The sequence below is a fragment of the Lithobates pipiens genome, unplaced genomic scaffold (genome assembly GCF_037356315.1).
Source record: "Lithobates pipiens isolate NorthernLeopardFrog02 unplaced genomic scaffold, aLitPip1_a1.2 Scaffold_5, whole genome shotgun sequence".
Classification (NCBI taxonomy): Eukaryota; Metazoa; Chordata; class Amphibia; order Anura; family Ranidae; genus Lithobates; species Lithobates pipiens.
The window spans coordinates 1,653,293-1,663,264 of record NW_027507873.1 but is presented as its reverse complement, the minus strand read 5'-3'; positions in this window follow the sequence as shown (position 1 = coordinate 1,663,264).

Sequence of the window (9,972 nt, the reverse complement as noted above, 5' to 3'; positions counted from 1 at the left end):
GCCTGTGATACTTATGAACGTGGGAGGAGCCTGTGATATTTATGTACATGGGAGGAGTCTGTGATATTTATGTACATGGGAGGAGTCTGTGATACTTATGTACATGGGAGGAGCCTGCGATATTTATGTACATGGGAGGAACCTGCGATACTTATGTACATGGGAGGAACCTGTGATACTTATGTACATGGGAGGAGCCTGCGATACTTATGTACATGGGAGGAGCCTGTGATACTAATGTACATGGGAGGAGCCTGTGATACTTATGTACATGGGAGGAGCCTGTGATACTTATGTACATGGGAGGAGCCTATGATACTTATGCACATGGGAGGAGCCTGTGATACTTATGTACAAGGGAGAAGTCTGTGATACTTATGTACATGGGAGGAGCCTGTGATACTTATGTACATGGGAGGAGTCTGTGATACTTATGTACATGGGAGGAGTCTGTGATACTTGTGTACATGGGAGGAGTCTGTGATACTTATGTACATGGGAGGAGCCTGCGATACTTATGTACATGGGAGGAGCCTGTGATACTTCTGTACATGGGAGGAGCCTGCGATACTTAGGTACATGGGAGGAGGAGCCTGTGATAATTAGGTACATGGGAGGAGGAGCCTGTGATGCTTGTATACATGGGAGGAGCCTGTGATACTTTTGTACATGGGATTTTTTTTCATTTTCTATTTTTAATAAATTTGCAAAGATTGCAAACAAACTTCTTTTGCTGTGTCATTATGGGGGGATTGTTTGTAAAATTTTGAGAAAAATAATGAATTTAATCCATTTTGGAATAAGGGCGTAACATAACAAAATGAATACTTTCCGGACGCTCTGTATAAGGCTAGGTTCACAATAACTGTGGTAGGAGAAGGATTCGTGAATTGGAATTTATAATGGTCGGCACTTATGAATTGTACGACTCTCCGTAGATCACATATCTGCTTGTATACAGTATAGTGAGACAAACAAAAACCAAAAAGTTGAGAATTCGGCGATTCGCTCATCACTATTTATAAAGCCTCCGGGCTTTGCTGAGAGTGACACAGCAACACAATTCATTTCCATATACAAGGGCACAGTGTTGTTCTAGCTCTCTTCTCTCTATAATGCATTATGGATGCCGGGCAGAGTTTAATAAATCCTCTACATATTGCCGAGAACGCGGGAGGAAAGTGTTTACTTTATAATATACATTTCCCTTGTATTTTCTTCAATGCACCCGCCCTGCGGTGCGCAGACAGGCGCTATTCTCCTAATTCAGTTTTCTGTATGCTTTGAACTCTAGGATCCCGATGATGTATGCTTGAATAGATTTGGTCTATATACCAGTAGGCTTTTATTTAGAAGCTCTGTGACTATGTGCATTTTAAAATCGGTGTTTCACCTATCAAGGATTATCTGCCCTGTATCTGTTCACAATGTATCAATAATGGCGTATATATGATGTGACTGCTAAACCATACTTAGATACTTATTTATCATGTTAATATGTTATTGTTTACCAATAAAATTAGTTTACATAATGGTGACTGACCCCTTGGCCTCACTTGCCCACCTCATTCAAAGTCCCAAAACCCCTCTTTTTTTGTCTAAAGGCAGGCGTCCCAATACTTTTGGTAATACAGTGTTTTTATATATATATATACACACACAGTATAACCTCCAGTTTATAACCTCTTGGAATAAACTAGCAAGGTGAAGTGTGGTTGTTATGTGGGAGGACTAGAAAGGTGAGCAAAAGGGTATGAAAAGCTGGTTAGCAAAAAAAAAAAAGGAGGTGGATAGTATTGAGAGGGAGGGTGGACAAAATTGTGGAGCCCATAAGCAAAAAGGGCCTATGATTGTAGAGCGATGGAGTTAGTTTAAATGGTGAGTGAGCTACGATTGAAGGAGTTAGGTTAAAAAAAAAAAAAAAATTGCCTATCCAGGGGGCGGCCAGATTCTCTTTAAAACTTGTCCAATTTGTCTTTCTGCAAAGTTGTACGCGTTTCAAAGAACATGATTTGAGAATCTCTGTTGTGAAATTCTGCAAAGGATAATCTTCAATTCTTCCTACTTTTGTTATCTGCTACCTCCCCTCCCCCCCCCCCCCCCCCATGTCTGATGTTTGGGCACAGGCAGGGTGAAGTCTCCCAAAGCTCATTAGTGGTAAAATCAATTGGGCCAGTCGCTGCCTCTGCTCCTATCCTCCAGCTCCTCGTCCTCTGTAATATCTCTCCTTTGGAGGAAACTAACAAAGAGGTCCTCCGCCTACTGCTTAAGGAGCAGCTTTCTTAAAACGAAGCAAGCTTTGGGAAAGGGGCAGAAGACGAAGAAGCTTCTGTTATGTCCGCCTTGGCCGTCATGTTGTATTTTTTCTAGGGTTGAAGGCTCTGCTGTTTTTAAGGGAAAATAAATGGGATTTCTAGAAAACATATTATTGCTGTGTATTTATTATACTTTTTTTTTTATTTGCTTATTCTTTTATTAATTTTTTTTTGTAATTGCATTACATAATAGAGATTTTTGGATTAGCCTTAGGAGTTCCTGTATATTTGCCTCATTTCGGATTCCTGCTACAGTGGCCTTTCCTTTGGGTCATGAAGGGTCACTTAATAGACATGTGAATGGCAAAAAAGTTAAATTTTTTTGTTTTTTTTTTACGATCCATTTGTTAATTGAAGAATTCATTTTCGGATGCATTCATTAATGGAACTATTTATTTTTGCAATTTGTTTAATATCTTCGCCCTCCCCTGCGCTAAAGCACCCATGTTGAGGGCATGTGGCCTAATATGGTTTCCAGAGGGGGCACTTGATCATCCTCCCCCTTTCCTGGCCTGCCAGGCTGCTTGCTCAGATAAGGGTCTGGTATGGAATTTGGTGAGGACCCTCTGAAAAAAATTGGCATGGGGTTGTTCCCCCAAAATACATACCATGCCCTTAGATTGGGGGGGGGGACCCCCACGTTGTTTTTTTCTTCATTCTTTTTTAACCAGTTGGCGCCCGTGCTATAGCCGAATGATGGTTACAGGGCGGACCTGAATTTCCTAGAGGACGTCATGTGACGGCCTCCCCTTTGAACGTAGGGGGCGCGCTGTGATCACAGAGTCACCGTGACTTACCATGTGATCAGCTGTCAGCCAATGACAGCTGATCATGTGTGTAAAAAAAAAAGCTCGGTAATCGTTTTTTTTACCCCTGACGGCTGACAGCGTGAGGAGAAAAGATAGCCGATCACCGGATTATGTGCAAGGGACATCGGTACTGAAGAGGAAGGAGGCACATCTGCGCCAATCAGTACACCCTGCCAGTGCCGCCTGCCATTGCCACCTGCTAGTGCCCACCAGTGCCACCTATCAATGCCCATGAGTGCCACCTCTCAATGCTCACAAGTGCCAACTACCAATGCCCACCAGTGATGCCAATCAGTGCCTCATCAGTGCCACCTAGCAGTCCTGCCTATCAGTGTAACCTACCAGTACCGATCAGTGCCCATCACTGCTACCCATCAGTGCCAACACTGCCACCTATCAGTGTCCATCACTGCCAGCTATCAGTGTCACCTATAAGGCCACCTATTAGTGCCACTTCTCTGTGCCCACCAATCAATGCCCTTCTGTGCCACCCATCAGTGCCACCTCTCCATGCTACCTCTCAATGCCCACCAGTGCCGCCTATCAGTGCCCACCAGTGCCGTCCATCGGTGCCCATCAGTGCCCATCAGTGCAGCCCCATCAGCGCCCATCAGTGCAGCCCCATCAGCACCCATCAGTGCAGCCCCATCAGCGCCCATCAGTGCAGCCTCATCAGCACCCATCAGTGCAGCCCCATCAGCACCCATCAGTGCAGCCCCATCAGCGCCCATCAGTGCAGCCTCATCAGCACCCATCAGTGCAGCCCCATCAGCGCCCATCAGTGCAGCCTCATCAGCATACATCAATGAAGCAGAAAAATTACCTGTTTGCAAAATCTATAACAAAATATAAAAAAATATAATTTTTTTTTTAATCTGTCTTTTTCATTTTTTTTAACAAAAAATAAAAACCACAAAGGTGATCAAATACCACCAAAAGAAAGCTTCATTTGGGTACAGTGTTGTATGACCACGCAGTTGTCATTCAAAGTGCGACAGCGCTGAAAGCTGAAAATTGGTCTGGACAGGAGGGGGGTTTAAGTGCCCGGTAAGCAAGTGGCTAATGGGCACTTTTTTGTTTACATTCTGCTGACAGTAGGGAATCCCGCTGACAGCAGACGAGTCTTGGTTGTTAAAGACGCCCCCTCCTTAGCAACCTTCTCTTCTCAATGATCTGAGTGAATCCAAATGAATCCGATTCGTTACTATTTCCGCTCAGAAATTTGGATACATTCAAATCTTTGAAAATTAAATTTTCGTCCAAAAAAATGAATCTTAATGTCTATCACTTAAAAAGGGATTGAGAAAGTTTTTTTTTTTTTTTTTAAATAACAGATATGGTATACTTACCTTCTCTGAGCAAGGGTTTTGCACAGAGCGGCCCCCGATCCCCCTCTTCTGGGGTCCCCCCGTTGTGCTCCTGGCCCCTCCTCTTCTCAAGTGCCCCCACAGAGAGCCGCATTCCATGAGGGGCACTCGTGGAGGCACGCTCCTGAGTCCTGCTGCTGCATCCATTAACACAGACAGTGGGACTCCGCCCCTCCCCCCCCCCCAGCTCCCGTGTCACTGGATTTGATTGACAGCAGTGGGAGCCAATGGTTCCCGCTGCTATCAATCTATCCAATGAAGACCTGAAACAGCGGCTGGAGCTGCTGCGCTCGTTCTCGTCGCTGGAACGATCAGGTTCAGGTAAGTTAAAGGGGGAACAGAAGGTTTTTCACCTTAATTGAATGCATTAAGGTGAAAAACCTCAAGGATTTACAACCCCTTTAACCACTTCGCCCCTCGCACCTGTTCACCCCCCCATGTGAAGGGTTAATGATGTTTTTATGCTGTATATATTTCCCTGTTTCTCATGTAACTCTGTGTCACTTATCATCATGAGATTGTGTTTGCACTTACTGTATATGCTTAATCAGCAGAGACGGGTCTTGTGAGAACATCTTGACTTCTACCTCCTAATGTTTTAACTGTATATAAGCTCGGAATTTTCCCTGAATAAACTGAACATGTCTTGACTCCATTGTGTGTTCCCGGAGCTCTGTTGGGAGTTCCTCAGCCGTCCGGTTCTGAAAGTTCCCAACACTAGGGACCAGAGCAGGTTTTACATTTCTGCTATGGACTTGTTTATTTGGCACTAACGTGGTCATCACTTAAGATAACCAGGTAATACATGTATCATTTTTTAAGGACAAATAAAGGCTGTTCTCATAATTATTGTCTTGCAACAATTATTTTTTTTTTGTAATCCTTAGACAAATAAACATAAAGACGAAGTGACCCCTGTGTACTTCAGTTAACTTAGTGACCGCTGTGTGCCCTCCTGTTATCCTAGTGACCCCTGTGTGCGCCAGTTATCCTAGTGACTCCTGTGTGCCCTAGGCACCTTGGTAACCCCTGTGCACTCCAGTTACCCTAGTGACACCTGTGTTCCCTAGTTACCTTAGTGACTCCTGTGCACTTCAGTTACCTTAGTGACTCCTATGTGCTTCAGTTACCCTAGTGACCCCTGTGCACTCCAGTTACCCTAGTGACCCCTGTACTTGCCACTTACCCTAGTGATCCCTGTGCATGCCACTTACGCTAGTTACCCTAGTGACCCCTGCGCGTGCCACTTACCCTAGTGACTCCTGCGCGCACCAGTTACCCTAGTGACCCCTATGTGCTCCTGTTACCCTAGTGACCCCTGTGCGCTCCTGTTACCATAGTGACCCCTGTGCGCTCCTGTTACCCTAGTGACCCCTGTGCACTCCAGTTACCCTAGTGACACCTGTGTTCCCTAGTTACCTTAGTGACTCCTGTGCACTTCAGTTACCTTAGTGACTCCTATGTGCTTCAGTTACCCTAGTGACCCCTGTGCACTCCAGTTACCCTAGTGACCCATGTACTTGCCACTTACCCTAGTGATCCCTGTGCATGCCACTTACGCTAGTTACCCTAGTGACCCCTGCGCGTGCCACTTACCCTAGTGACTCCTGCGCGCACTAGTTACCCTAGTGACCCCTATGTGCTCCTGTTACCCTAGTGACCCCTGTGCGCTCCTGTTACCATAGTGACCCCTGTGCTCTCCTGTTACCCTAGTGACCCCTGTGCGCTCCTGTTACCCTAGTGACCCCTGTGCGTGCCAGTTACCCTAGTGACCCCTGTGTGTGCCAGTTACCCTAGTGACCCCTGTGTGTGCCACTTACCCTAGTGACTCCTGTGCACTCCTGTTACGCTAGTGACCCCTGTGCGCTCCTGTTACCCTAGTGACCCCTGTGCGCTCCTGTTACCCTAGTGACCCCTGTGCGAGCCAGTTACCTTAGTGACCCTTGTGCGAGCCAGTTACCCTAGTGACCCCTGTGCGCGCCAGTTACCCTAGTGACCCCTGTAGACACCAGTTACCCTAGTGACCCCTGTGCACGCCAGTTACCCTAGTGACCCCTGTGCACGCCAGTTACCCTAGTGACCGATGTGGGCGCCAGTTACCCTAGTGACCCCTGTGCGCGCCAGTTACCCTAGTGACCCCTGTCCACGCCACTTACCCTAGTGACCCCTGTGCGTGCCACTTACCCTAGTGACCCCTGTGCGCGCCAGTTACCCTAGCGACCCCTGTGCGCGCCAGTTACCCTAGTCAAACAAGATATTGGGGGCACACCCTAAAAAATGCATAAAGATGGTGCTGCCATAAGACCATACAACAGAAGAAAATATATTACAGCGCACACATGCAAAACTAACTTTACCTCCAGCAAGGCTTTTTAAAAACACCTAGACATTTTTAAAAAACATTATCAAAAAATATGGGGATTACCCTAGTGACCCCTGTGCGCGCCAGTTACCCTAGTGACCCTGTGCGCGCCAGTTACCCTAGTGACCCCTGTGCGCGCCAGTTACCCTAGTGACCCATGTGCGCGCCAGTTACCCTAGTGACCCCTGTGTGTGCCACTTACCCTAGTGACCCCTGTGCATGCCACTTACCCTAGTGACCCCTGTGCGCACCAGTTACCCTAGTGACCCCCGTGCATGCCACTTACCCTAGTGACCCCTGTGCACGCCAGTTACCCTAGTGACCCCTGTGCATGCCACTTACCCTAGTGACCCCTGTGCGCGCCAGTTACCCTAGTGACCCCTGTGCACGCCAGTTACCCTAGTGACCCCTGTGCATGCCACTTACCCTAGTGACCCTTGTGCGCGCCAGTTACCCTAGTGACCCCTGTGCACGCCAGTTACCCTAGTGACCCCTGTGCATGCCACTTACCCTAGTGACCCCTGTGCGCGCCAGTTACCCTAGTGACCCCTGTGCATGCCACTTACCCTAGTGACCCCTGTGCGCGCCAGTTACCCTAGTGACCCCTGGGCATGCCACTTACCCTAGTGACTCCTGTGCGCTCCAGTTACCCTAGTGAAACTGCTATGGGGGCCAAAGGACACTGCTTTGCGGGGGGGGGCACAGGACACTACTGTGGGAGGGGGGGTGGCAACTGACACTGCTCTGGGGGACAGAGAACACTACAGTGAGGGGGAGGTGAAAGGGGCAGAGGACACTAGTGTGTGTGTGTGTGTGTGGGGGGGGGGGGAGGGCAAAGGGCAAAGGACACTACTGTGTGGAAGAAGGGCAGAGCAGCAGTCAACACTACTGTATTGCCTGGAGTTCATATCTTCATGATGTATCTGCAAAGAGATTGCAGAAGATCAGCAGCAAAAAATAAATGAAAATAAATAAATAAGAGAAAACAAGGATTGTACAATAAAAAATAAATAAATAATAATAATAATAATTATATACACACACATTTTATATATATATATATCTATATCTATCTATCTATATATATATATATATATATATATATATATATATATATATATCTATATCTATATATATATATATTTATTTATATTATTGTTTTAGACACACAGGGCTTTAGCAAACTAATCATCTACATCTACTTTAATTATATTATATTGCAAAATGAACAACGTAGAGATGATAATATATATATATAATTTGTATTTATGTATTAATGCTAGTTAATAAAATACATATTTTGACATCACAGTACAACATATGTGGAGTATTGCACTATTTGTAATAATAATAAAAATAGTTATTGTTATAATGCAGTATACTTCTTTTTCTTCAGACTTATTATTATTATTTTGTTATAATCCTGTATTATTATTTACTTTATTATTATTATTATTCAGTAATATTACTGTAATTCATTATTATTATTAATAACAATTTATATATTACTATATAGTATTATTATCCACTTGCCTACCGGGCACTTTCACCCCCTTCCTTTTCAGCTTTCAGCGCTGTTACGCTTTGAAAGACAATTACGCGGTCATACAACACTGTACCCATGTGACATTTTTATCATTTTCTTCACACAAATAGAGCTTTCTTTTGGTGGTATTTAATCACTGCTGGTTTTTTTTTTTGTTACAAAAAAACAAAACAAAAAAGTCCAAAAATTTAGAAAAAAATAAAAAAGCTTTTCTTATTTTTTATCAGTAAATTTTGTAAATAAGTAATTTTTCTCCTTCACTGGTGTGCACTGATGAGGTGGCACTGATGGGCACTGATAGGCTGCACTGATGGGCACTGATGAGGTGGCACTTATGAGCACTGATGAGGAGGCACTAATATGCCGCACTTATGGTCACTGATATGGTGCACTGATTGCCGGCACAGATAGTCAGCACTGATGGGTGGCACTGATGGGCATTGATGGGCAGCACTGATAGGTGGCACTGATAGCCAGCGCTGAGTCACTAATGGGCGCCGATTGATGGCACTGGTGGCACTTTATTGTAATCAGGGCAGTGACGATCAGTGCCCTGATTACATGTCTGGATGTCCCCTGTGAGGAGATGGCGCTGATCGGCTCTCCTTGCCACACACTCTGTAGTGTGAGGTGATGAGAGCCGATTACCGGCATTTCCATGTTTACAAGTGACCGGCTGTCATCACATGGTTCACACAGCCGATCACATGGTTAAAGAGCTGCGGCTATGGCTCTTTACAGAGATCAGGGCTCAGAGGCGTGTGCTGCACTACGCGCCCCCGTGGCCACGCAAGAGCTGCCGTTCTGGGACGACGTCCTATGACGCACACCGACCCTCTCTCATTTGATGGTGGGTGGCTGGCTAAAGGTTATTATTATTATTCAGTAATACTATTGCAAATCAGTATTATTATTCATTGTTATTATTATTATTATTATTATTATTATTATTATTATTATTAATAATAACAACAACAGCAAATAATAATACTGAATAATTATAATAATAATAATAGTTATTATTATTATTGTTATTATTATTATTATAATTATCTATTATTATAATTATTCAGTAGTATTATTCACTGTTAATAATAATAATATAATAATAACAGTGAATAATAATACTGAATAATTATAATAATAATAGTTAATAACAATAATAATATTATTATTATTATTATTATTAATAACTATTATTATAATTATTCAGTATTATTATTCACTGTTATTATTATTAATAATATTATTATTATTATTAATAATAACAGTGAATAATAATACTGAATAATTATAATAATAATAGTTATTATTATTATTATTATTATTATTCACTGTTATTATTACTGTTAGAATTTAGTGATATTATAATTCAGTATTATTATTAAGATTATTCAGTAATATTGTTAAAAATAATAATAATAATAATAATAATAATAATAATAATAATATTGTTATAATTCAGTATTATTATTCCCAGTTATTATTATTATTATTATTCAGTATTATTGTGCACTGTTTTTATTACTTTTATTGTTATTATAATTATTCAGTAGTATTATTCACTGTTAAT